The 24,295-nt window shown below is 48.8% G+C and overlaps 1 long non-coding RNA gene across 1 annotated transcript; it reads right to left on the bottom strand.

Annotated features, from left to right (window-relative positions):
• Positions 1 to 17,600: 17,600 nt before the first annotated feature.
• On the bottom strand, positions 17,601 to 23,853 carry LOC134481804 (uncharacterized). Its single transcript, XR_010057626.1, has 3 exons — positions 21,565 to 23,853; positions 18,857 to 21,186; positions 17,601 to 18,751 (listed from the first exon to the last, which is right to left on the bottom strand). It is a non-coding gene; the product is annotated as an uncharacterized LOC134481804 (long non-coding RNA).
• Positions 23,854 to 24,295: the final 442 nt, after the last annotated feature.

The raw sequence follows: 24,295 nt of genomic DNA, 5'->3' as shown, positions 1-24,295 counted from the left end.
GCCAAGACCGACAACCAGGGAACACGGGTTTCTCTAGGCCCCTTAGCCTGGTCAGACCCAACAGATCTCATAATTTCAGGGTCTTTCTGTGGCTCTGCTCCCAGCTATCCAAACACAGGATACTGACGTCACTTCCTGTGACTGCTGACCAGCGTTCACAAAACGCCTTCTTTACTGGACCCCAAATCATCAATTTTCTGCCTGAGTCTGAGCGTTTAGTGTTTCGCTCCTTTGGGGGTTCTTTTTTGTTGTTGTTGTTGTTCCAAATGGAATTTGTAGAAAACCAGGCTCCCTTCGGGGGCCTTTTAGGGGTAGAGGAAGGTGGGAGTGGGGACCCCAACTCCTTCATCAAGAGGAGCAGTTGCCCTTCTGTCTGACTGGAATCCCACAGCAGGCTTTGTTTTTGCTGCTTTCCAAATGGAAATATAGGGCATGAAAATGAACCCCCTGGTTTCCTAACTTACAGGTAAGGAGAACTCGGTTTTCCTTATCCTGCCTCAGCCACTTGCCCAGGAAGACAAAGGAACACTTCCTCCTCATCCAAGGGCTCCTTTAGGCTGTTTGGAGTCGGAAGAGTCTCTCCCTGTGACAGAATCCAGGAGCAGCTTCTCCTGTCCTGCAACATTGAGAAGGCCTCAAAAGTGCCACTTCCAGGTCTACCCTATGAGTGGTGGCACAAGGCCTCTCCTGGGGCCTTCCTAGTGACAGCCGGACTGGCTGCCAGGGTACCCAGCCTGCTCTGCCAGCTTGCTTAGCCCTCTGGCTTCTGCATTTGCAAAATGTGCTCCGGCCCAGGCGTTCTTTCAAAGGACAGTTCTCAAAAGAAGCTCGCCACTGAGGGACATTTCAGTGACACCAAGGATACGTGTACTCAAGGCACCATGATTCTCAAGGTTAGAAGCTGAGTCACCTTTCCTTGGGATGTATTTTTGGGTCTCAGGCTCTTGGCTGTCTCTGGGATTCTAAAGGGAAAGCTTGCTCTCCCTTCTGAACGACACTAAACTCATGGCTGACAGCCTGGTGAAGTTTCAACACGTCCTTTATGGAACTGGCTGTAGCAGGAGACGATGTCATCCACCCAAACACACACAGTCAAGAGATGACACCAAACAAGAGTTTGTCTGTGTAGGGTGGGGGTAGGAGGGGAGTGTTTAAAAGTTCAAAAATTTCCAAAAACTTCTTATAGCCTCTTGCTCTAGGCTCCTCACCAAATGCCCCCAGGCATGACGGGACGGGGAGGGGTGTACTGTCAGGGTTCTTCTCCATGGAGCAAACTACACCTATAAATATCTGGCAGAAAGTCCCTGGGTGTTCCCGAGACTTTGTCTGAAGCCCAGGCTCAAGGACTTGACTCACTAAAGAAGAGAGGACAAGGACCCAGCCTAACAGGATGGTGTTCACCTGGAGTGCAGTTCCTGAGAAGGTACAGGCAGCTCCAGATCCGAGACCCAGAACTCACAGTCTAATCATGGAACAGAGGGAACCAGGGGTAAGGCAGTAATCAAACTAACAGGGGCATGCCAAATGAGAGGGTGATCGGAGGTGATGTTTCAAGAAAGAAAAGAAGCGGGCGGGGAGTAGGGAGAGAAAGAATGCAAGGAAATCTTGGAAGAGTTGCAAGTCTAGTAGGTAGTGGGTTTCATATATAAAGCATATGCTAATTTCTTGAGGCTTGATAATCTTCACATTGTGTTTATGTAAGCAAGTATCCTTGTTTCTAGAAAATACAACTAGAATTCACATGAGTGCGTGTGCATTCTGTGTTTGCATGTGGTAAGTGTTACACGGCTGCTGTGCCCTGTGGTGTCCGCTTCCTGTATACCAACATGTGACAAGCCTCTGCTTCACTCACAACCAGGGATGAAGCCACTGAGCGAGCCTTCATCACAATGATAGAACTTCAGAAAGCACACACCAAAACAAACCCTTCTTTGAGTTGCTTCTGCCAGATACTCTGTCACAAGACAAGAAAGATTAATTTTTCTTCTTAGAGATCCACTTTCATTGCCTTCCTTGCTCAAATGAGCATGACTTTCTTCCCAAACTACCATATAAACACACACATACAAACATGCACAAGTGTGCACACACACACACACAAACCCATGCTCCTACTTGTGAGCTTGCACACATGCTTAGAACTTTATTTTTCAAAGCATCATATTTTACATGTAGCACTTCCCAGAACACTCTGGAAACAGTCCCCCAGAGCAGCATAACTTCTGTACACTTTCTTCTGCCTATCACAAGACTGCTACATTATAGCATCTGACCTGCAGGAAGTTGTTTATTTAAAGCAAGCAAATGATATTTTTCATTTCTAGTTATTTTAAATTTACATCCGTTCTGCTCTACACAGCCACATCCATTAAACCTCCCAGTTGAACCTCAAAGAGCAGAAGATAGGGGTAGGACACAAGAATTTACCTTCGGTCTCACTAGTCAAATGTTTACCGGTGTCCCTCCAGCCTCATTGGGGGCTGCCATTTCAGTGTCCGGAAGCAGAACTCTTCGAGAAAGCTCTGTGAGAAGATGGGCTTGCAGGAGGGGTAGGACAGGGAAGGCAAACAGTGTGGTAAGTTTGTAACAAAGGCTTCAGCCAGTCCCACAGGGGTTGCAAAAGAGATGTCCTCTTAAACATAAAGGCTAGGGAGCTTGCTTTCCTGTACCCACATCAACTAATTGGATGTATCTGGCCCTCTGGCAGAGGGAGTGAGATTGGGTAAGGCCACTTCCCTCTGCCAGGGCTGGTTGTGGGGAAAGCACAGCTGGAGTGGCTGGCAGCTGGCACTGCTGGCTAGGTGTGAGCATCCGAATCTAGAAGCAGGGGAGCTGAGTCTGCTTGTACTACAGGGTCCTCAGACATTTTGAAACATTGTCTCAGAAAACACAATTTCTCTAGAAAGTCTGAGAGGCAAAGGGAGAGGGGAGAGGGGACTTGTCAAAACCTACCTCAATGTTGATACAGCATCCGGGTCTGAAATGCCAAGACTCAGACTGAATGTTCCCAGCTTCTAAGAATGTGCTGTGCGATACCTGGGCACCTCATCCAAACCCACTGCCAATAAGAAATTACTAGGCATTTCCCTTCTCTCTGGCATGGGGGGTGAGAGGTTGGGAGGTGGAGAAGGTGGAACTCCACTGGACAAATGTCAACCCGGTGTTCGGAGAAAGGAAAAACAAAACAAACTTTTTTTTTTTGTGAAGTACTATAAAAACAGTTCTAAGAGGGAGGAGAGTAAGAGCAAAGCTTTCTTGGAAACCTCACCCTCACTGCTATTAGGTCCACACCTTCGGGGCACATGCCCACAGTCCTGTCGCACTGCCAGCAGCCGCACAGACCCAGAGCTCTGAGGCACGGCTCCCAGGTCAGCCAGGATACTGAGCTCCAGCACAGGCTGGGCCACCAGGCATCTACACCAAGTGCTTGAAATTCAATGCCTTGGAATCCAACATCAGGACTGGTGGGGAGGCGGAACGCTGTGTCTGAGGTGTCGTGCTGATTGAATTGTCCGGCGAACAAATCCTTATAAGCAATGACTGAACTTTCCAAACCAGACCAGCGTGCTTTCCTGGGAAATCCTCCAAAGTCTTTCCGTGTGGGATTGCCAAAACAAGAAGACTGCAAGACCCGTCCCTCCCGGTCCCAACATAGGGCAGCCATGATTGGTATTTGTGATGATAATGCTCAATAAACAAACGACAGTTCCTGGAGGAAGCAGTTGAAGGGAAACTGGAAGCTGCCCGCCCATGGTGAGCTCTGAAGGACCAGACAGAAGAGAGGCAAGTTCCCTGCAGCACCGAGAAGGTGCCCTAGGGATGCAGGCTGAGCCACTGGATGCACCTTGTAGCACAGTGTGTGTAGCCCTAGAGCACAGGAGACCGGATGCTGACGATTGGAGAATGACTTACACGCTCACTCACACCTAACCAGAGACCTGCATCCCTGACCTTAGGAAGGGGCGGCTGGAAGAAAACTGTTGCTTCAGAAATGATTTATTTATTTATTTATTTTTTGGTTCTTTTTTTCCGAGCTGGGGACCGAACCCAGGGCCTTGCGCTTCCTAGGTAAGCGCTCTACCACTGAGCTAAATCCCCAGCCCCCAGAAATTATTTTTAAATTCCTTCATCACTACTTTTCGTAAATATAAAACCACTGCATTGTGGAGCTTCGCTCAGGATTTCATACTCTAACCCACTGCAGAAAAAGAAATCTGAGTTGAAACTGGGAGAGCGCGACTGCCGTCACATGTCCTTACAAGTCCTTGTCATCCATGGTTATCTTTTCTAAATTTTATATGTCCATTTACATATACCGTATACATTGTAGTTACGTATGAAGAAGAAATAGAGGCTGGGTGCCATTACCTAATATCTATTTTAAGTACATTTATTTCCTCCAAATTTCATGATTCCATTTTTCTTTAGAGCTGAATAATACTCCATTTTCTATATGTGCCTGGTGTTTATAATCCACTGATGGACACCTATGTTGGTTCCACTTATGGAGTTCTCTGGGAACTTCTCCAGGTGTGCTTATGGAGGCGTTGGTGTCACTGAGGGCAGTGGCGATTGTTGGTGTCACTGAGGGCAGTGGCGATGATGGAGGCGTGTGTTGGCTGGTGTTGTCAGCCCAGGAGCCAATGTGCTTTGTCCCCTGCTGTCCTCCTTTGCTCTCAAGCCTTTAGTTGTCTTGATTTTCAAATCTTCCTCTGAGACAAATTATAGAATACCCATTTCTCAAATACATGAGACGGCATGGCTTGAGTCACAAAACCAATCCGTGATTTATTGAACTTGGAACAGCACCAAAACCAGCCTACAGCCCAGAGCCCTTAAGAGCTCAACCAAGCAGAGAAAATAAAAACCCATACACTGAAGAAGCATGTCTGCTCCTGATCCAAAGACAACTGGACCTGTGAAGGTAGGGGTGCTTGATAAGCTAGTTCACGAGTAACCCTAAGGCGCTCACACGCTTCCTCTAATTCACCTCAAGCGAGGTGCTGAGTCTGTCAGCTCTTCTAGACGCAATATCCAAGCGCATGCGTTTCCCAAACGCTTCAAACGCGTCGTGGCGCTCAGTCCCTGGGGAAGCACTGTGAAGATTCAGACTCACATGTTCATCTCACAACTGCACACACCCAGTCTCAGACCTCACAAGGCAAAGGCAGGTGGATCTCTGTGAGTTCGGGGCCAGCCTAGTCTACATTCAAAGTTCCAGGGTAGCCAGGGCCGCACAGAAAATCCCTGTCTTGAGAACAAACAAAAATGGAGAAACCGAGGTTCACTGTAGTTAGGGCGACTCTGAAGTCCCATAGCTTGGTCTGACCTCAGCTTTCTCCACTGTGTTCTTGCAAATGTGTTCTGGTTCACAACCCAGCCGTTAAGGATCAGCTCAAAGAGAAGACTGGGAAAATACAGACCCAGACCATCTAACCAGGGAGTATTCAGCCCCGGTGCTTCAAAAGGCGCTACAGCAAAACGCAAGAGAATGTTGGTTTCCATTACTCAACCAAACAGGGTCTGGGCCGAGCACATTCCAACCGTAAATCAGATTTGGTGAATCATGGAAAACGGTTGTTTTCCAGGCTTTTCTCTGCTCTGCCTGTTTCCCAGACCACTAGTTTAAACTCTCAGGAATCCCAGGATGCCAGTGGTCAGCTTGTGCAATCCAAGCACGACGGGATCAGAAGCCCGGATGCCCTACCCTGGAGCCTATTCCTCCTGCTTTGATTGTATTAAAAACTCACCAACCCTCACAAAGTCATGGCTGTTCATCTCCAGAGGCAACTCACTCTTCCCTAGATCCCCCACCAGGTAAGCGTCGTTGGTATCTCCTTCCGATAGACAACAAAACCAATGACTGGGGAGGTGAAGAAACTGAGGTCAGTGTCAGAACCATGATTTGGACTTGAAGTTATAATTTGGTTTCCTGGTTTGGGCTGTGGACTCTGGAGCGCTCAAAGGTAAATGACACGACTTTAAGGACCTGACCGGAGGTTGGAAGACAAGACGTTGGTTGCTCTGGGTGATATTTTTAAAGTCTCACTGTTTAGTATATTGTTTAGCATCATAACTCATCAATACAGCTTTGTTCTTAGAGCTCAAGAAGACTCCATCATGAAAAGATAGTCTTCGCGGAGGGCAACATGTAGGACCCTAATTAATAAAGTGCTAGCAGAAAAGAGGACACACAGAGGCGAGCTGGCTCAGGAGCACCCCGGAAAAACCTTGTTGGTACCAGGAGAGAGAGAGTGTATGGATGGAAGGCTAGGAACGGTTTGCACAAGCACTGCTGCCCCCCACCCCATGCTTTCCAGTGCAGAACACATTCCGGTAGTGAGCATTCTGCTGACCAAGTGGGACCAGTGAAGATATGGAGGTGGGTGAATGACACCAGGAGGTCAGGGTCTGCCATTCCTCTGCTCCGGTGGGCAAGTCGCTGTTCCTCTTATCTCTTCACCCTCTCCCTAGACTACTGCTTATCCCAATATAAAGGCATCGCATAGCAGGAACAGTTCTCTTAACTGTAGATGACCAGGTCCAATCGTCCTACCTGCCTCTTTGCCACAGTAGCCCCACCAGAGACTCTGGAGACAGGACACCCCAATACTCTTCCAGCATTGTCTAATGCCCCACCCTAACGACCACGCTCCTGGCAGTTTACTTTAGTAGACTATCATTTTTACATCAGTCCGGACCACTAAAAGGCCTATTTGAAGAAAACAGAGGGTTAATAAAAATATTTATGAGTAAGTAAATAGAGAAATAACACTAACAACAAAGCCACGGCTAATGCGAAAAGCAACAACCACGGCAGCAAGGTTACAGGGTGCGCGCTCTACGCCCTGTGCTCCGCTGGCACCGTGTATTTTCTCAGCTTACATTCAAGGCTAGTACATCATACAAATGTCTTAGGCTTTGAGAAAGTAGTAAGGAGCACGAACAAACCAATCAGAAAGTAGTGGTGCCTGACTCCAACGTGAGACATGTCTTTTCTCCAAAATGCACTCTCTTAAGTCTTGCCCTGGACTTTCATCTACTCTACCACCCAGAAGGCTTACATCAAAGGAGCTGTTTTTCTTGTTTACCTAAGAATATTTGCTAAATCAGCATGTTACTGCTGTTATGAGGTCAGCTAACTTCAAAGTCTGAGGGAAGAGAGCCCACAAGATCACCCTGACTTCACACACTAACTGCATACATGGGGACGCACGGGATGATCACATATCACAAGTGGATACAAATGTGGGGGCTCCCCACAAATACTTTAGTAATTCACAAGATGCATACAGAACTCAAGAAAGCACTATATTTAGGGTAAGTTTGATTATAGCAAAGGAATGTGAATTTAAATCATCTGAGGAAAGAGACAGGAAGGATCAGGAAGACTAGCTGCCAGGTTCCTGGTTTCATTCTGCCCATGGCGTCATGTGTCATCCCCTCTTGGCCACAATGTAATCATGGAAGCTCTTGCAAGTCTTCAGTGACCAGAGATTTTACTGGGGCTAGTCTGGGAGTACCCAGATGCTTGCCTCCAATTTGCAGTGGAGACTCAAGCCAATACTCTTGGTCCCCAGTTCCTCCAAAACTCATAACTTAAAGCGCCTGTCATAAGTCATATTGTTTGGCTGCCCTGTAGTCCTGGCTCCTGGAAGAGAAAAAGACAAACTTCTAACAGCATAAAAAATAAACTTGAGAGGGCCACAGGGCTTAATCCCTGTGTTCAGGGAGATAATACCCTGCACTTATTACACGCAGGGTCTAGAAAGTTTATCAAAAGGCTCATGGAGGTGAGGACAGGTCGAGGAAAGAACCCATGAGCCTGTGTTTCCTGCTAAGAACACACATGGTGCCTCACATAGTGACCCAAACCCTACTTGTCTTCCTGAAGGTTTCCACAGGCCTGTCACACAGTGAGCTGAGTTAGGAACTACTTCTGTCTCTCAATAGACAGTCAGTGGCCCAAAATATATCCTTCCTTCCCTCCCCGGTTAGTGATGGCAAGAAAGCAATTCTTTTAATCCAGGTTCCCATCTGTGGAAGCCTAGGGGTTTCTCCTGAGGTCTCTGGGCTTCCAAGTCCGCCCCTGAGTGTCAGGGAAAGAGCCACCTGATCCAGGATTATAGCTGTGTTCACAGGAGGGTTGCCTCCGAAGTGACTCACAACATACTTGTTAGCAACACTGGCACAGCCAAGACAACACACGGCCAAAATGAAGGCTATCTCCACTCTACCCAGCAAGCTCTCTGACTCTCTGCTCTCCCTTTTACTCTTCACAAAATGAAACATTTGGTGTAGAGTCTTGCTGCTCAGGGTGTAGCCCAGGGTGGAACAGCCCCTGAAAGTGTTTTAGAAATGTGCTTCAGGCCCATGATAGTCACTGCATTCATTTCTGAACCAGAACAAGATTTCCCCAGATGGTTCCTGGGAATGCCATGATTCACAGAACACTCTCTGCCCGTCCTCTCTAGACCCTTCCTGAGATCCAAACCTTAGGGCTGAGGTACCTCTCACAACTGAAGAACCCTACGCTCTAATCACTAGTCACAAAGCTGAATCCCAGAAGACGCCTGTGAAACCAAAAACCCTTGGACAAGCAACATTGGGACCCAGGAGCAGGCTCATTTTTCTTTAGACTGCTGTGCTGTGTGAGCTAGCTGAGGTCTTGAATGTAAACCCTCCTGAGCTCCGACCTAAACAAGGAGTAATTATGGGCTTACTTACTCCCTTCAGATGCAAGGCTTTGGCTGGTGGGCCTTCCACAAGGTTCTGCAGGAGGTCTTATTTCTGACTGTGGGGTGGAGGAGTTCTGGTTAACCAGAGCAAACCCAGTACTGAGGGGCAAAGTTGACATACCAGTATAATTACACATAGGTTGACCATATTTACTGGAATACTCTCGTTCTAGAATTTCAAACAAAGGCTGAACCCTAGAAAAACACATCACTAAAGAGAAGCAGGTTGTCCTGAGTGATTTATTGAGGAACAGAAGGGAAGGGAAGAAAGGAGAATTATCAGAGGCTCACATGTACTTCCTTTTCCCCCCAGCCTGAGCTAAGAACAGTCGGTGACCACGGCTTTCCCACCATCCTCAACGGAAGAGCCTCAAAACACTGATGGTGTTTTCTTCTGATTGTTCATGTAGCCACATCAGACCCCATAAACCCATTGAGAGTCATCAGAAGAAAGCTGGCCGGAGTACTGTCGGGGAAGATCCCTCCTCTTTCTTCCCTTCTGCCTTCTTCCCTGACACCACCCCACTCCTCCCCATACGCACTCCCTGTAACAGCTACCTACAGATGAATCCCAAATGAGCAGGAAAGTAACCAAAGCAGAATACGCCTCCAGAAAAGCTAGGTATCCCTCAGGACATTCCTGGTCACTTCTCGGGTTTTGAATAAGTACCGGAAGCATGCGGCCTTCAGGTCTGTCCCATATAAACGTGTAAGTCTAACAGGAAATGGTGACATCTCCAACGTGCAGCTGGGAGCATGCATTGGCCCAGCAATCAAGAGAAAGTGTCCGCTGGAAATTGGAACCATGAGAAAAGCTGCAGCTTCAAGAATTAAAACTTTTGTACATGTGGTTAAGGTGTTCCCAGCAGAGACACGAAGCCCTCAGAGTCCTTGTGTGTTCTTGCCACCCCATCCCCTGAACAGACGGACAGACAGACAGACAGACAAACAGATGCACACATGCATGCACACACGCACTCACATGCACACATTCAACACCTCAGCAAAGAAAGACTTAGCGGCATCTACCACATGCCTGGCAAAGAAATACAAAGGTAGGCCAGCTTCCTGTCCTCGGAGTTTGTGACATTAGGGAGACAAGTTCAACCATGAGAAACAAATTGGAACAACACAAGAGGGGCTCTGGCAAAGACTGAACTGCTTTTGGGGTAGAGACGAGCAGCTGACACACCACTGAGAAATGGGGTCACCAGGTAGGAAGTATGAGAATCATTGACCATAAAAATACATGCTGGGTTCTGGAAGTTGTTCTTTTGGAGTTGCCTTAAAAAAAAATTTTACTTAAGACAATTCCCGGGGCCTTCGCCTCTCCCGTCAAGCAGTGGGTTACTTGCCAGCTCCGGGGTAACATTTTGAAATTTCTAATTGGAAGTCTTGGTATGTAATCGTTTGCCCTGTCTCATTGTCTGGAACTCGGAAGGGGTGACACACTCCGGGCCAGGTGGTGCCACACAAACAGAACTAGTAGGCAAGTGGGCTAATTAGCCCATTTATACGCACTCAAACTACAAAGGCTGTCGCTGCTCAAAAGTCTGAAAGGGGACACAAAATCAGGGCAGGATGCAGGTCCTACCGGAGGTTCACGGTAGAAGTCTGCCAAATGGAACATTCCAGATATAACCAGTTATGCACTCTCTGGGCTCCAAGCCCCTCTCCCGGCAGGCGTGGAACTAAGGACATCCCTTGGGATCTTGAATTTACACAAAATACAGGGACTGAGCACTGAGACCCAAGGACCTGCTGCAGAAGCAGCTGCTAGAAGGATGCATCCAAAAAGAAGACAACTTAGGGAAGGAGTAGGAGTGGAATTGTTCGGAAGCACCACTGAGATCTGCCTCAGCCTTGGCTCAGCCCGGACAGAGAGGAGGTGTGTGGGATCAATCACTGTGATAAAAATCTTGCGGTGGCCAACTGGAAGACAGAGATGGGGTTCGTGGTGGTGGTTTTGCTTTGGGGGGGCTTGGAGGGCTGTTTATTTTGTTGGTTGATTACTTGATTGGATTGTTTGGGGGAGGTTGGATTATTTTGTTTTGCTTCAAGACATGGTCTCACTACACAACCCTGGCTGGCCCAGAGCTCACCGTGTAGAGCACACTGACCTCGCACTCACAGAGATCCACCTGTATCTGCCCCCTGAGTGTCAAGATAGCATGTGCCATCCAGACCTCCTGGCCAAGGAATATATTTTAACCCTCTGTCTGGAGGTTCCCATACACAATCGCCTGCCCTATTTCTTTGAGCCTTCAGCAGCACAGCACTGCTCAGCATGGGGAGGAGCACTATACAGCATGGGGAGGAGCACTGCACAGAGCAGGGAGGAGCACTGCTCAGCATGGGGAGGAGCACTATACAGCATGGGGAGGAGCACTGCACAGAGCAGGGAGGAGCACTGCTCAGCATGGGGAGCACTATACAGCATGGGGAGGAGCACTGCACAGACAGGGAGGAGCACTGCACAGAGCAGGGAGGAGCACTGCTCAGCATGGGGAGGAGCACTGCACAGAGCAGGGAGGAGCACTGCTCAGCATGGGGAGGAGCACTGCACAGCACAGGGAGGAGCACTGCACAGAGCAGGGAGGAGCACTGCACAGCACAGGGAGGAGCACTGCACAGAGCAGGGAGGAGCACTGCACAGCACAGGGAGGAGCACTGCACAGCACAGGGAGGAGCACTGCACAGAGCAGGGAGGAGTACTGCACAGCACAGGGAGGAGCACTGCACAGAGCAGGGAGGAGCACTGCACAGCACAGGGAGGAGCACTGCTCAGCATGGGGAGGAGCACTGCACAGCACAGGGAGGAGCATGAGGTAGAGGAAGTCTGTTCACCTCATGGTAAGCAAAGTCAGGACAAGGAAGGGGCTGGGATCAAGAGCATGCTCAGTGACCAGACTTCCTTCCAGTAGGCCACGCTCCATCAAGACTCCACCACTTCCAGGTAATGCCATGGAAGCTTTCAAGATCCAAGCACAGCAGACAGACAAGAAAGAAAGAAGAATGGCAGAGGGGTTGCTCTCCATGAGGACAACAGCCTTCTTTGTGGGCAGCCTGCTCTCCCACTCTGATGCCATGTTTCCTTTCCCATCCCAGACACCCATCCTCGTCCAAGTAGAGAATGGAGTCTCTGGCCAAAGCTCATCAGTCTACTTGTCCCTCTGACTGGTTAAAGGATCACCCCGGTGCTGAGGAAGGAAACCAGGAGCCTTCCCGAGGAAGAACTACTGTCTGCTGAGTGTGAACCAGTAAATACCCCCACCCCAACCTCCTTTCTTGCTAAGCTGATCCCAGCCGCCATTCTAGCACTGACAACTAGAGGACTTGCAACTGATATTGGAAACATGTGAACTCTGATCAGTCACCTCCTGGTTACTTTCTGTCCCCCACCCTGTGGCTAGGTCTTAGAGAACATTCTAAGGGGAAGGAGGCTAGAAGTAGGGACGCTGACATTGACTATGGCACTGTGAGGAAAGTGTCCCAATGTACCACCTACATGGCTGGTGTCCTGGCTCAGAAGGTGTCTTCAGACGGCCAGTGAGAGCAGGTTCTCTCCTACGGTCCCTCCAATTGGAGCTGCCATGCTTTCGGTAGCTGCCTGCTACACTTCAGCACCTACAGTAAACACTGAAACCCAAGTCTGCTCTGTCTTTCCAAACATGGAGGAGGAGGAGGAAGAGGAGGAAGAGGAGGAGGAGGAGGAAGAAGATGAGGAAGGGGAGGAAGGGGGAGAAAGAGGAGGAGGGAGAGGGGGAGGAGGAGGGGGAGGAGGAGGAAGAGGGGGAGGAGGAGGAGAACCACCACGACCACCACCATATTTGAATTCTATAATTGAATTTTATACCCTACAACCCTGGAAAGGAACTTTCGGTGCAGACGCACTTAAAGCTTTCTTTATTCATCTGTGCAATGGAGATACTGAGACTCTAGTTCATCGGATTACTGCAGCGTTAAATGTGATGATGGATTAGAGGTATTTTGGCTGGCAGTAGGCATGGCTGGAACTGTTATCCTCACTGCTGTGGCCACCATTATTAAGAAATGTTCCCAAACCCGTGTTCTGTGAAGTAAGCCAGGATCTGACCTTGCAAAATCAGAAAGTGCACTCTCCTTGGGAAATAGCTAGCAGCTCCTAGTGGAGTTTCCAGGCATGGGTCTGTTTTTTGCCTTTATGGACTTTCTCGTTTATTTTTTTTATATACTTTCTCGTTTACTTTTTGATTTATGAAAACACATCCATCATTTTGTAAGGAAAGCCTCCAGACGCATGACGGAAAATGATAAAAATGCACAACAAAAACAAATAAAACCATTGAGCATGGCTAACAAGTCAGCCATTTGGTCCCAGAGGGGTAGATAAATCCAGAGGCAGGCTGGGCAGTGGGACTCAGAGGTCAATGTCCTGGGACTCTGCTGAAGGAATCAATGAAAGGGTTCTGGCGCTTCGACTGATAGCTTACCTCAAATCTACCCAGAGCCTCTGCACCGCTTCCAGAAGCAGCTCCCTAAAGCATCTTCAAGAGGCCAGTCCAGAAAGCTCTTTGCCTGTGCTCCTGTAGGGAGGTGTTTGCAGAGAGAGGGTGTGTGTGTCAAGTCTACCCTGAGAAGGTAAAAAGGACATTTCTGTCTTTCCCCCACCGCTCTACGACATCACTAGATGGAGATCCCAAGCGGCACTGACAGCACCACAGCGTGTGCTTTGAGAGCAACGCTTTCGGTCAACGCAGATAAAGTCTACTCTAGGCTACGCAGAGACACCTGAAACAAAAGCAAAGGGAGCAGGGAGAGGGACTTGCAGTGGGGGACAGAGAGAGGCCCTTTGCTACCAGGGGTCCCAGCACTGTCATATTGGGAGTATTTCCATCCAAGAGTTCTTTCTGCTCACATTTTGAGAGAGTTCTGAGCTGTTCTGGCCCAGCCAGCTGGACAAGAGCTTTATTCTGAAGCTGAGAGGGGGCTCAAGGTAGCTTTGTGTGCGAAAACTGTTTGACGGTGCAAGCCACACAGGAGAGTAACTACCTACCCAGGTGAGAGAGACAGGGGCTGCTGATGGGGAGCGGAGCCCAGGTAAACTCTATTCGTTGGAATAGCAGGGTTGTGAAGCTACCACTGATTGTCCTGACTGAGCATGATCTTGTGCCTGACAGAAATAGGCCCCGATTGCCCATGATCCTGCTGACTCCTCACCACTACCCCCCAAACACCAACCCCACAGTTACTATCTCATCACTAAAACAGTGGGGGAGAAGCTGAGGCCAAAGTGGGTGGCATGCATGGGGGATGGATGGCAGGACTGGGATTTGAACCCAGGTAGTTCAATAATAAAACATGAGACGTGAGTCATTAGATCACACACCTTCCTGTCAGGTCTTATATGGTCACAGTTGATGTTCTAGCTCTCTGCGAAGGCCTGCTGTGAATGCTGGGATTCCCGGTGCGTCCATCCAATAACCACCACCCTCCCCCATCTTCTAAAGTGACGGCATTGTGACATCCTTCTCACAAATTTGAAGCAGCCAACTCCAGGGACACAGAAGTTCCAACGGCTCAGTGAAACACCATGGAATGATAGAGCCTCCAAACGAGGTGGAATGGGCGTCTCTTGTCTTGAAGCTTAAAGGGAAGCACTGAGCTGGGGCAGCTGAGACAGAGTTAGTGCTGGGGTGTCAGCTCGCTGACCTTGACTTACCAGCCCTGACCTTATCAGCTGACTTACCAGCTCTGACCATCATGAAGGGCTTCCCTAAAGCCAGAGAGATCCTTGGTCCAAGCTGGGGGTCAGCAAACTGTGGCTCAGAGACTAAGTCTGCCTGCTGCCTGCTTTCGAGGTCAAGTTTTGTTGGATTTCAGCCACACTCACTCATTCATGAATCCTCTCCAATGGGTTTCATGCTAAGAGAGCAGAATTGAGTAATTGTGACAGAGACCATATGGCCCCCTGAAGCCTGAAAGATCTCCTTTCCAGTCCTTTACCAACCCCTGGTTTGGAATGATAGGAGGCCTAGGGGACCCCACACACACATTTAGGGGTCACTACACACTACAGATTGCTCCACAGAAACTTCATGCCAGTAACTCAAGCCAGGAGCTGCTGTCCGCCATGAACATGCACATAACTGAGTGAGGGTAGATGGAGAAGCACCGCCGGCCCAGTCCTAGACTACAGTGCACAGTGGTCTGGGGAGCAACCAGAAATGTTGAGAGAAGGTTGGGCTGGGCAATCTCCTGTCCCACCCTCCCTCAGTAGACCCCGACAAGCATCAAGCTCCATTTGAATACACTCTGTTGCAGTGAGAAACAAGTCCGGAGTCCCAAGGTTAGCCCTTCTGCATCTGGGTGAATGCTCAGAGAGGCAGAGGACTAGGAAGTGGAGCTGCAGCCCTTGCCCTTGGAGTTTAGCGCAGAGTAAGAACATACAGAGAATGTGTCAAAAAATGGAGAGCAATGTAAAAAAGTAAGGCAGGCAGAGCAGGATAGAAAAGCTTTGGAGAGTCAGACCACGAAGGGTTCCACTTGCAAAGAAGACTTAAAGGATGGGAGGGCTCCTGGGAGCAGAAGGAGAAGGGAGTCTGTCAGGTCGATGGGAGGAAGACAGGAGTCCACTCGGCTCCAGCAGCAATGGCTGGGACCCAAATGAGAATCTTCCTAACTAAAGAGAGGGCAAAGAGGCCACCACGGGGAAGGGAGCACCATCAGTGGGAGCACTGAAAAAGCAGGGAGGACAGAAGGCAGTGAAGAGAAGACCAACCGGAAAAGACGCTGCACCTTTCCTGAGCAGTCCGCTGCACCAAAGCGAGCATCTCCCATGTCAGCATCTGCCTCCGCTGTTGAGAGGTAGGGCAGGACCAGGAGCACACACTTCCTGGAGCTCCCCCATCTCTCCAGGTCAGCTCTCAGCTCCCCATAACATCTCATTGTCTATACTCCACACTAGGTACCTCCCCCTCTTCTTAGACATTCTAAAAAGGAAAGACCCTGTCAGCAGACCCACCCCAATAATCTGAAGGTATTGTTTGAATAAGCCTATTGTCTCATCTCGCTTATGCGTCTAGAGCTTTCTACCAGAGAGAGGGGGAGGGGGAGGGGAGAGGGAGAGAAAGGAGAAGGGGGAGAAGGAGGGGGAGAGAAGGGGAAGGGGCAGGGGAAAGGGAGAGGGAGAGGGAGAGGGAGAGGGAGACCCTGGTGCTGGCTCCTGACTCCTGGCTACCTATATCATATGTTGATAGTTTGAGCTGGGCATCTGTCACCTGAACAGGCCCGACTGGGAATCCCAGGCAAAGTGTTCATCTCTGGTTAGGTCCTTGTGAAGACTGTAGATGCTGCTGTTGATCTCCAAGCTCCATGGTCCACTCAATAACTATCTCTCAGAGGACGCAGACTTGGACCACAAGGGCACAGCAATGGCTATCGCCCAGGCTGTACTGGTTTCCTCATTACGCCAGTCTTGGAAGCCAAAGCCAATCTTGCCCTCACTTCCCTCCTCCACAGTTAGTCCATTACTCCAAGGTTTCTGCTTTCTACCTTTACCTCAGATACATCACCATGTAAATCTGCCTCTTGCTTCCAGAAAGAATACTGGCCACAGCTGTTGTGAGCCGTCTCCCAGGGACCACAGCCAGAAGCTTCTGTGCAGTGAGGTCCTGTCCGCAGGCTGCCTCATACTGTGGCTCTGGGGTTCACAGGGAAAAGCCAGGCAGGTTCCAGTGCCTGGCACCCCTGCTCTAGCCTTCTCACCTCTCTGAATTTTATCACCTCATGTAAAGGAAAGACCCCAAGACGTCTTCTAAAACCCCAGTTTCCTCATAGGTAAGCTGGAAGAGTTTAGCATTGCCTACCAGAGCTATGTCCAGAAACAAAGAAAGACTTCCCAACACAAGCAAGCTGTGACAAACATCAGTAGCGCTGTGAGAAAATCCTAGAAGGACCTGTTAGGAATGATGGTGAAGGCAGCAGAGACACTGCGTGGCCAGCAGAGAATCCCCCCCCCCCCCACGGTCCAGAAAGAAACCGAACACTTTACACCTGGTATCCCATTTTATCCTTACAGGAGTGTTCTGGGACTCACCACCATCTCCACCTTCCAGGAGAGGATCCTAAAAGTCTCTCAGTTGAGTGGCCACAGTCAAGGTGATGCTGGGTTCTGTTGGAGCTCCATGAACATCATGGTGCCCAGGAAGTCACTGGTCACTGGGAATCTGCCTTCTCCATCTCCACCCTGCAGCAATACTGACCACTTTGCTTCCTACGTACAGGGTTTCTGAGAGGGTCTGCAGGGAGGGCTCAGAGAAGCTCTAGAAAAACATCAGGTCTCATTATTACAAAGGCAGTGGCTAACAGTGGCCCATGCATCTCTCTCTCCTCATACTCATGCTGACGGTATGCTGGAATATGTCAACAAACACTGAATGTGCCCACTAGAGAGGAGATCCACACTGAACCTGCTTTCCACAGCAGACAGGCAGACTCCTGATGGGCAACCTAGGCTAGGGAGACACTCTGGAGACACATAGTCAGGATTAATCCTAGACATCCGCACAGCCCCAGAGCCTCATTTCTCATGTATAAACTGGGAAACCTAATTGTACCTATTACTGAGTTTGAGGAGCAAAACAAAGGGTTTTCTTTGGGGGAGACAGGGCATTTTGAAACAGGATATATCTGTGTGGCCCAGACTGGCTTCCTTCTTGCTGTATAATACAAATTGGCCTCCATGTCATGGCAAGCATCTTGTCTTGGTCTCCCAAGTACTGGGATTATAGCATGGACCACTACAGACGGCTTTATCTTTCACCTTTTAAAAGCAAAATATTAGATATTCAAAATATAATAGGATGCAAGTCACCAGTGTCTTAGGGTTTTATTGCTGTGAAGAGACACCATGACCAAAGCAACTCTTATAAAGGAAAACATTTCATTGGGGCTGGCTTACAGTTTCAGAGGCTCGGTCCATTATTGTCATGGCAGGAAGTATGGCAGCATCCAGGCAGACATGGTGCTGGAGAAGGAGATGAGAGTTCTACATCTTGATCCGAAGGCAGCCGGAAGCAAACTGTCTTCTGTAGGCAGTCAGGAGTGGAGCTTGAACATAGGAGGCCTCATAGCCCACCTATACAGTGAAGCAATTCCTCCAACAAGGCCACACCGATTCCAATAAGGCCATACCCCCTACTAGTGCCACTCCCCATGACTAAACATTGAAACATGAATCTATGGGGCCAAACCTTTTTAAACCATCACAACCAGCAACTTGAAAGATGCATGCTGTTGATGACGTTAGTTATGCCATGAGGCCCCTTGGTTCTCTTCCCTGACAGAGATCAAGCCTCCAAAGTTGATGTAGGCCAAGGGTCAAGGCACCTTCACTGAATAGGGACAGGTAGCAGATTTCAAGTGCTTTCAACTTTGTGGACCACATGGTCTGTGGCAAGCATGGACAGGCTCTGAATGAAAGAGTATGGAATTGTTTCAACAAATTTTATTACGTAGAAATTTGAATTTCGTATAATTATCCGACGTCAGGAAGTAATTTCCTCCTGTTTTTTTTTTTTTCCCCAACAATTTAAAACTGTAAAAAGACCATTCTCCGCTCAGAGGCCATACAAAAAGCAGGTGGACTTGGCCCATGAGTACAGTTTGCCTACCCCCAGAATATCTCCTTTCTCCATGTGTTTTAATACCCCAGGTCCATGTGCATTTATCTGTGTAAGTTATTGCTCTGTGTGTCCTAAAATGTCATATAAATGCTTTTACTGTACCTTTTCTTTTATAGCTGACTATCCAGGCCCTGCCTTCTTAACATTACACTTGTTGAGATTTATATGAACTGTCACACATGACTTCAGTGTGTGACACTGCTTAGCTGCTGAACTGGGTCTCACTCCACGACTTCCCCACAATGCACTCACGGGATGACTCTTAGCATGTCACTGTGAGTTTATGTCAACCGCCTCTCCATTCCTTTTGAATGAATGTTCAGTGGTTCCTATTTTATACAGGCTGCACTGTAAAAAAAAAAAAAATCCTGTCTTAGGATGTTGTTGCTGTGAATAGACGATGTGACCATGGCAAGTTTTATAAAGAACAACATTTAATCAAGGATGGCTTACAGTTCCGAGGGTCCAGTCCATTATCATCATGGCGGGAAGCATGGCAGCGTGCAGGCAGACTTGGTGGTGGAGGAGGAGCTAAGAGTTCTACATCTTGAGCCACAGGCAGCCAGAAGACTCACTTCTACACTGGGCAGAGCTTGAGCATAGATATGACCTTAAATCTCACCTCCACAGTGATGCATTTCCTCCAACAATGCTTCCTATGGCCAAGTATTCAAACACAAGAGTCTATGGGGGGGGGGGGGAACCTATTCAAACCACCACACATCCTTAGAGCTATCTCCTTGTGACAGATGCTAACATTCTCTAGGAATGCTCTCACAAGTAGGACATCATAGAAGGCCTTAGCATCCGACCTGCCTCCAGGCTGTCCTCCTCTCACCCGTAACTGTCAGTCTCCTGGAGGCCTTCAACGTCAGCATACAGTACTGATGTGTTGATTTGAAAAGGCCAACTCTGGCAAAGTGTGCAGACCAACAGTGGGTCCTTTACAGAGCAGATCATAGGATGTTCACACTGCCGGGAACCAGGAGGTTAGCAGAGAGGAATGGAAGCACACTTCTAACAAAAGACATGTTAGGATCGAGCATGCTGCAGGGACCCCAGGAGACCAGCTTACACAGAACAGACACAAAACCTTGCAGAGTTTGGATGTCAGGCAGAGGCGTTGGGTCAACGGTGGAGAGTAAGAGTCCAGGCAAGCTGAGGCTAAGGGAGGTGATCGCTGTCCCCAGGAGTGTTAGCTCAGCCAGTTCTGAGTTCATTGAACTTGAGAGTGGATAGGGTGTGCCAGAGCTGAGATAAAAGATGTGTCATGGACAGATCCAGACTGACAGCCTCTTACCGTAAGGAAACAGCATATGTCCCAGTTTGGGCTGGGCCTGTGCTGCCATTGTAGGCCACACTAGATCTTTTGAGAATCTGTTGAGGCCAAGGAGAGAGCTGGCCTCTTTCTAAGCGGCGCCTCCCACTCTCTGGTTCTGGTCGTGGAAGACAGCATAGCAAGGGGAAGTGAATGAGTGTCATGGTCCTGCTAAGCCACCCCATCAAATCACCTGGCCTTCTGCACACTGTACCTTTAAACCCTCCCAATGTGTGTGGTTCAGGCAGAGGTGGGCAAGCCACTCTTTAACCCCATTGTGATCACAGACGATAACGTTTCCCTCTTTCCCTACACATCAGTCAATGACTGTAAGGTCAAACTTGAAGCAAGCTTTTATCAAATACTGGACAAGTGGAGGGGCTCTGGCCAAGCCCGTCTTCGGTTTTCTAGAAAATGGCCATGAGTCACACTTGCAGAGACTTTAAAAGGCAGCCCCACAAGGCCACCATATTACCATCAATTCCTGTCAGAGACAAGCGTGCCTCACGTATTTCCTGCTCATGTGCTCCCTGCCTGCATCCAATCAGGGACAAGCATACATCTTGATGTAGTTCCTCTTTTGGCCTCCCATTAACTTGCAAGGTGTATTATTCTTGTCTCTGTCTTGGTCTCATGATTATTATACTCTGGTTATGACATAATTTCAGAGAAAGAGAAAACAGGGGACAGAGGACACTCATTGCACCACTCAGCACTTGTACATTTCTGAAGCCCTTTGTACATGCATCTCACCTCACACAGCAGGCCACGGGATGCACGACACAAGGCGTGTGCATCCCCTGGTGGGCCAACGGGGTTGCTGGTTCTAACCGGGACAAAGCAGTGTATGATAGGGGCCAGAATTTACCTTTCATGCACAGTGTATGTGATGGGAATGTGAGGGAAGAGAGAAAACCTGCGAGAGGTGTTTGCAGTCAGTGTTCTAAAGGACGGAGGCGCGGAGAAGCAGTAGGGAAATGAGCAGATGAAAGGGAGAAAATGCGCAAGACTCACTGGGGCTGAGTCCATCACTACGGGCTCTGAATCTCCCCAGTGCGCAGCCTCTCAGGATGACCCGAGTATGGTGGCTACAACAAGCACCTGCGTTCTCTCTTCTCCGGGTGTCCTGAAGACAGGCCTGGTCCAGCTCAGCCTCTCCTTCCCAAAGCCCTGAGAGAGCCAATGCCTTGGAAGTATTGCAGGCTTTACTATCTGGAGCAGACTCCTTACTGCCTCTGCACTTTCCTGCACTTGATTGGCAGATGAGACTGGCTATGCTCCCGTTCATGTAGCCATCATAAACATAGAAGATGGAGTCTGTGCCTAGTCACCTTGTGACTCGAAAGTGGTCCCACTGATCCCTTTCTCCAGATGTAAACTCTGAAAAGCACTGGTCTCCTTAGCAGTGGAACCTCTGTCCATGGCTCCGGATTTCTGGGTCCCCGCAGGGCAGCGTGCACGGTCCCTGGAAAAGGTGATAACAGTTGAAGTACTTAAAGCCCAAAGGAGGGACGTGATTTGCTGCTTCTCAGTGCACTTGTGCTGCCTTCCTCTGGGTTAGTTGTAAAGGTTACAGAATGTGCCTTGAAAGTTCTTCCTCCCCGGCAGAGTCTTTAACATGGTGTCCCTATACCCCTAAAGGACGAGTAAATGAACCCCGGAGTAGAGAGTCTTAGAACTTCGGTGTACACACTTCCTAGACTCTGTGCTGGCTTTCTATCGCGGCTGTAACAGATTACCACAAACCAGCCTCTTAAACAACAGAAAACGTGAACCCAGTCTCTGTAGGTCGTGGTCATACCACATTCAGTCCTCTGTGAGAAGTCTCACACGGTCAACTCACCCCTCACTGAAGAGTCTAAGGAAGACAGCTCGTTCCAGCTTAGTCAAGCTTTGGCTGAAGTCTGTTTCTCCTTGGAGGGAGGACTGAGGTCTTCTCTCCTCACCAAACAAGTTCTGATCCAAAGTCACCTATAATCTATCTCATGATCCAAGGTAGAAGCCTCCGGCAGCAACAGACTGAGCCCCTGTAAAGTATATTTTAAAGTCTCCTGGGGCCCGCCTAGGACTGACCTGTGTTACAGCTGTGGATCTTGCTCTTCTGGCGGAACTCGGAGCGGTGTGAACAGGGTGTGTGTCTCTGACTCTCTTGCTGGCTTTTAGGACCCTTTTCCTCACAGCGGCTTGCTCCATCTGGCCTTAATATGAGGAGAGGTGTCTAGTCTTACTTCACCTCACATTTGGTTGATATCCATGGGAGGCCTGTCCTTTTTAAAGTAGAAACAGAGGAGGAGTGGGGAGGGGAGGGAACAGAAGGGGAACTGAGAAGAGAGGAGGGATGTGAAACTATGGTTGGGATGTAAAAATAAATAAATAAATAAATAAACAAACAAACAAACAAACAAAAAGAAAAAGAAGTCCCCTGGGATTAGAGAAGATTCACGTAGGTGGCTCAGGACACTCTCTTTTGAGGTCCTTTACCTTAAATGCTGCTATAACCCCCCTGAGGCCTTGAAAGTAGTATGTCACAGATCTGGAGATCAGGACATCGCCACCTTTGGAAGGCTTTCTGCTGGCCACCATACCAGAGATTTCAGGCCCTCCTACCATTGTAGAGACTGGGGCAGCCGAGGATACTTAGGGTATTCTGACCAAAAGACGAAAATCCCCCAACACAGAAAGATTGATATCGGTGCTCCCAAGACTCGGTTTGCATTCAGCATGATATCAGATTATATTATCTGTCATCTCAGACGAAGAACCAGTGTGTGTGTGTGTGTTGGGGGGGGGGTGAGTTTGAGTGCATGACGTGCACGATGGAGATGTCATAAAGGACCTCATCATTCGTCTAACATACACCAATAATAATGATAAGCGTGTGCCCCTTCAGTGGCTGGGACTCAGAAATAAGAGCCCAGTGGCCTTCAGGGAGGACTTACCTGTCTTTCTTAGCTCCGGCAACCTATGGGTTTAAAACACAACTAAGAATACGACATCTGCTTTTGTGTGTCGAAGAACCTTGTAATACCAAGCTGTTAAAGACCGTGTGCCCGTCTAGCCCCGTCGCTCCCACTAGAAATTTGATGTAAAGTTATAACTGTTAAGAATTTGTTTTCTGTCTGCCGAGTCTCCTCATTTCTACTGAGGGGTGTGTTTTGAAGAACACGAGTTGATACAAAAGTATAAATAAATACGTGAGGCAGCTGTGAACTCCCAGATATATTTTTATATTTTCAGTCTGAAGTTCTTGGAGTAAGGTTTGGAAGAAGTTGGGGGATCATGGGAGTAAGGACCTGCGATGGAGAAAACATGACCCTCTGGGGTTATTTCAAAGCTTCCCCAAACTTCCAAGATTTGTCGCTTTTGAACTTGCTTCTCTGGTTGTGTGTGATTATGAAGCAGTTTAGAGAGTGTTTTCCACACATCCCCAGCCCTCACACACGGCCTCTTGCTTAGCCCGAGAACCTCAGGGAAGGAAACGTAGGTCCCTGCAGCTTCCATTTCTAAAGGTGTAAACAGAGTTGGGGTCTGAGCCTCTAAGTTTCTTGCCTTTGGGGACAGCAGGAGTCAAGAGTTTCTGAATGGCCGTGGGGGTGGGGGGCTTCCTGTGCAGGACTTTACACATTTGCGGGCCCATCAATCCAGCACCTCGGGGACAGGAAGCCAGCAGGGTTTGTGGAGTCAGATAGCCAAATAAAAAGAATCACTCTTGCCTTCCTGGAGTTAATTAATGCTGAACAGAGCAGCTCAGCGCCAAAACTGACCAGGCTTCTCTGAGCACAAAAATCCACATTTTACCCATAAAGCCAGCTAAGCCTGACCCTGGGACCCCACCAAGGCAGGTCAGACCTAGCTGGGGGGTACAGAGGAACTCACACTTTCCCTGCCTGCTCCTCGTGGTGTTTCCCTTCTGGGTCTTGTTTTTATTCATTTTTCCAGTTTATAAAACATGCTCACTGATGGGCCCTTGGGCCACATGTGGAAAAGCTTAGAAGACACAAGTACAAAACCAGACTGATCAAGAGCCGGGAACCCAAAGCAGGAATTCCCCTCCATTAGCCCACCTCTACGCCTGCCCGCCCCAGAAATCTTCTAGCCTCCCAGAATTCGATGAAAAGTCTATAAAATTGGGTTTTTATAGGAGGAGAAAGAGGTAGGCATGGGAACCACTCTGCCTGATACCTGGGCCAGTAGCAGTTTGACAGGGAGGATGCTTGAACAAGGAATACAGACCTCAGTGTTGGGCATCACGAGGCTCTTCAGCTCTTTCCAGGCCTTGGGCTTCCTCCTGGACATCCAAGTCACACCCACGTTATCCAAGCCTACACCTTGCGAATCCTTATCAGAAGTTCAGGTTTCCAAGCCCAGGACGGGAAGGTCAGACTATGTTCTGAGAACAGGCTAAACAAGAGGCTTTAAAAGCTCCCCCTACCCTTGTTAGAAGCGTGGCGCTGAGATTATTTTAATCTACTATTTTATCCTGCCGACAGATAACACGAAAGGGGGAAGAAAAGACAAGGAGGTCAGGCATCGTTCCAAGCACAGAGGCCGCCATCTTCCTCGGCAACATTCAC

The sequence above is a fragment of the Rattus norvegicus genome, chromosome 14 (genome assembly GCF_036323735.1).
Source record: "Rattus norvegicus strain BN/NHsdMcwi chromosome 14, GRCr8, whole genome shotgun sequence".
NCBI classification, from domain to species: Eukaryota; Metazoa; Chordata; class Mammalia; order Rodentia; family Muridae; genus Rattus; species Rattus norvegicus.
This window is presented reverse-complemented; position numbering and strand designations above follow the sequence as displayed.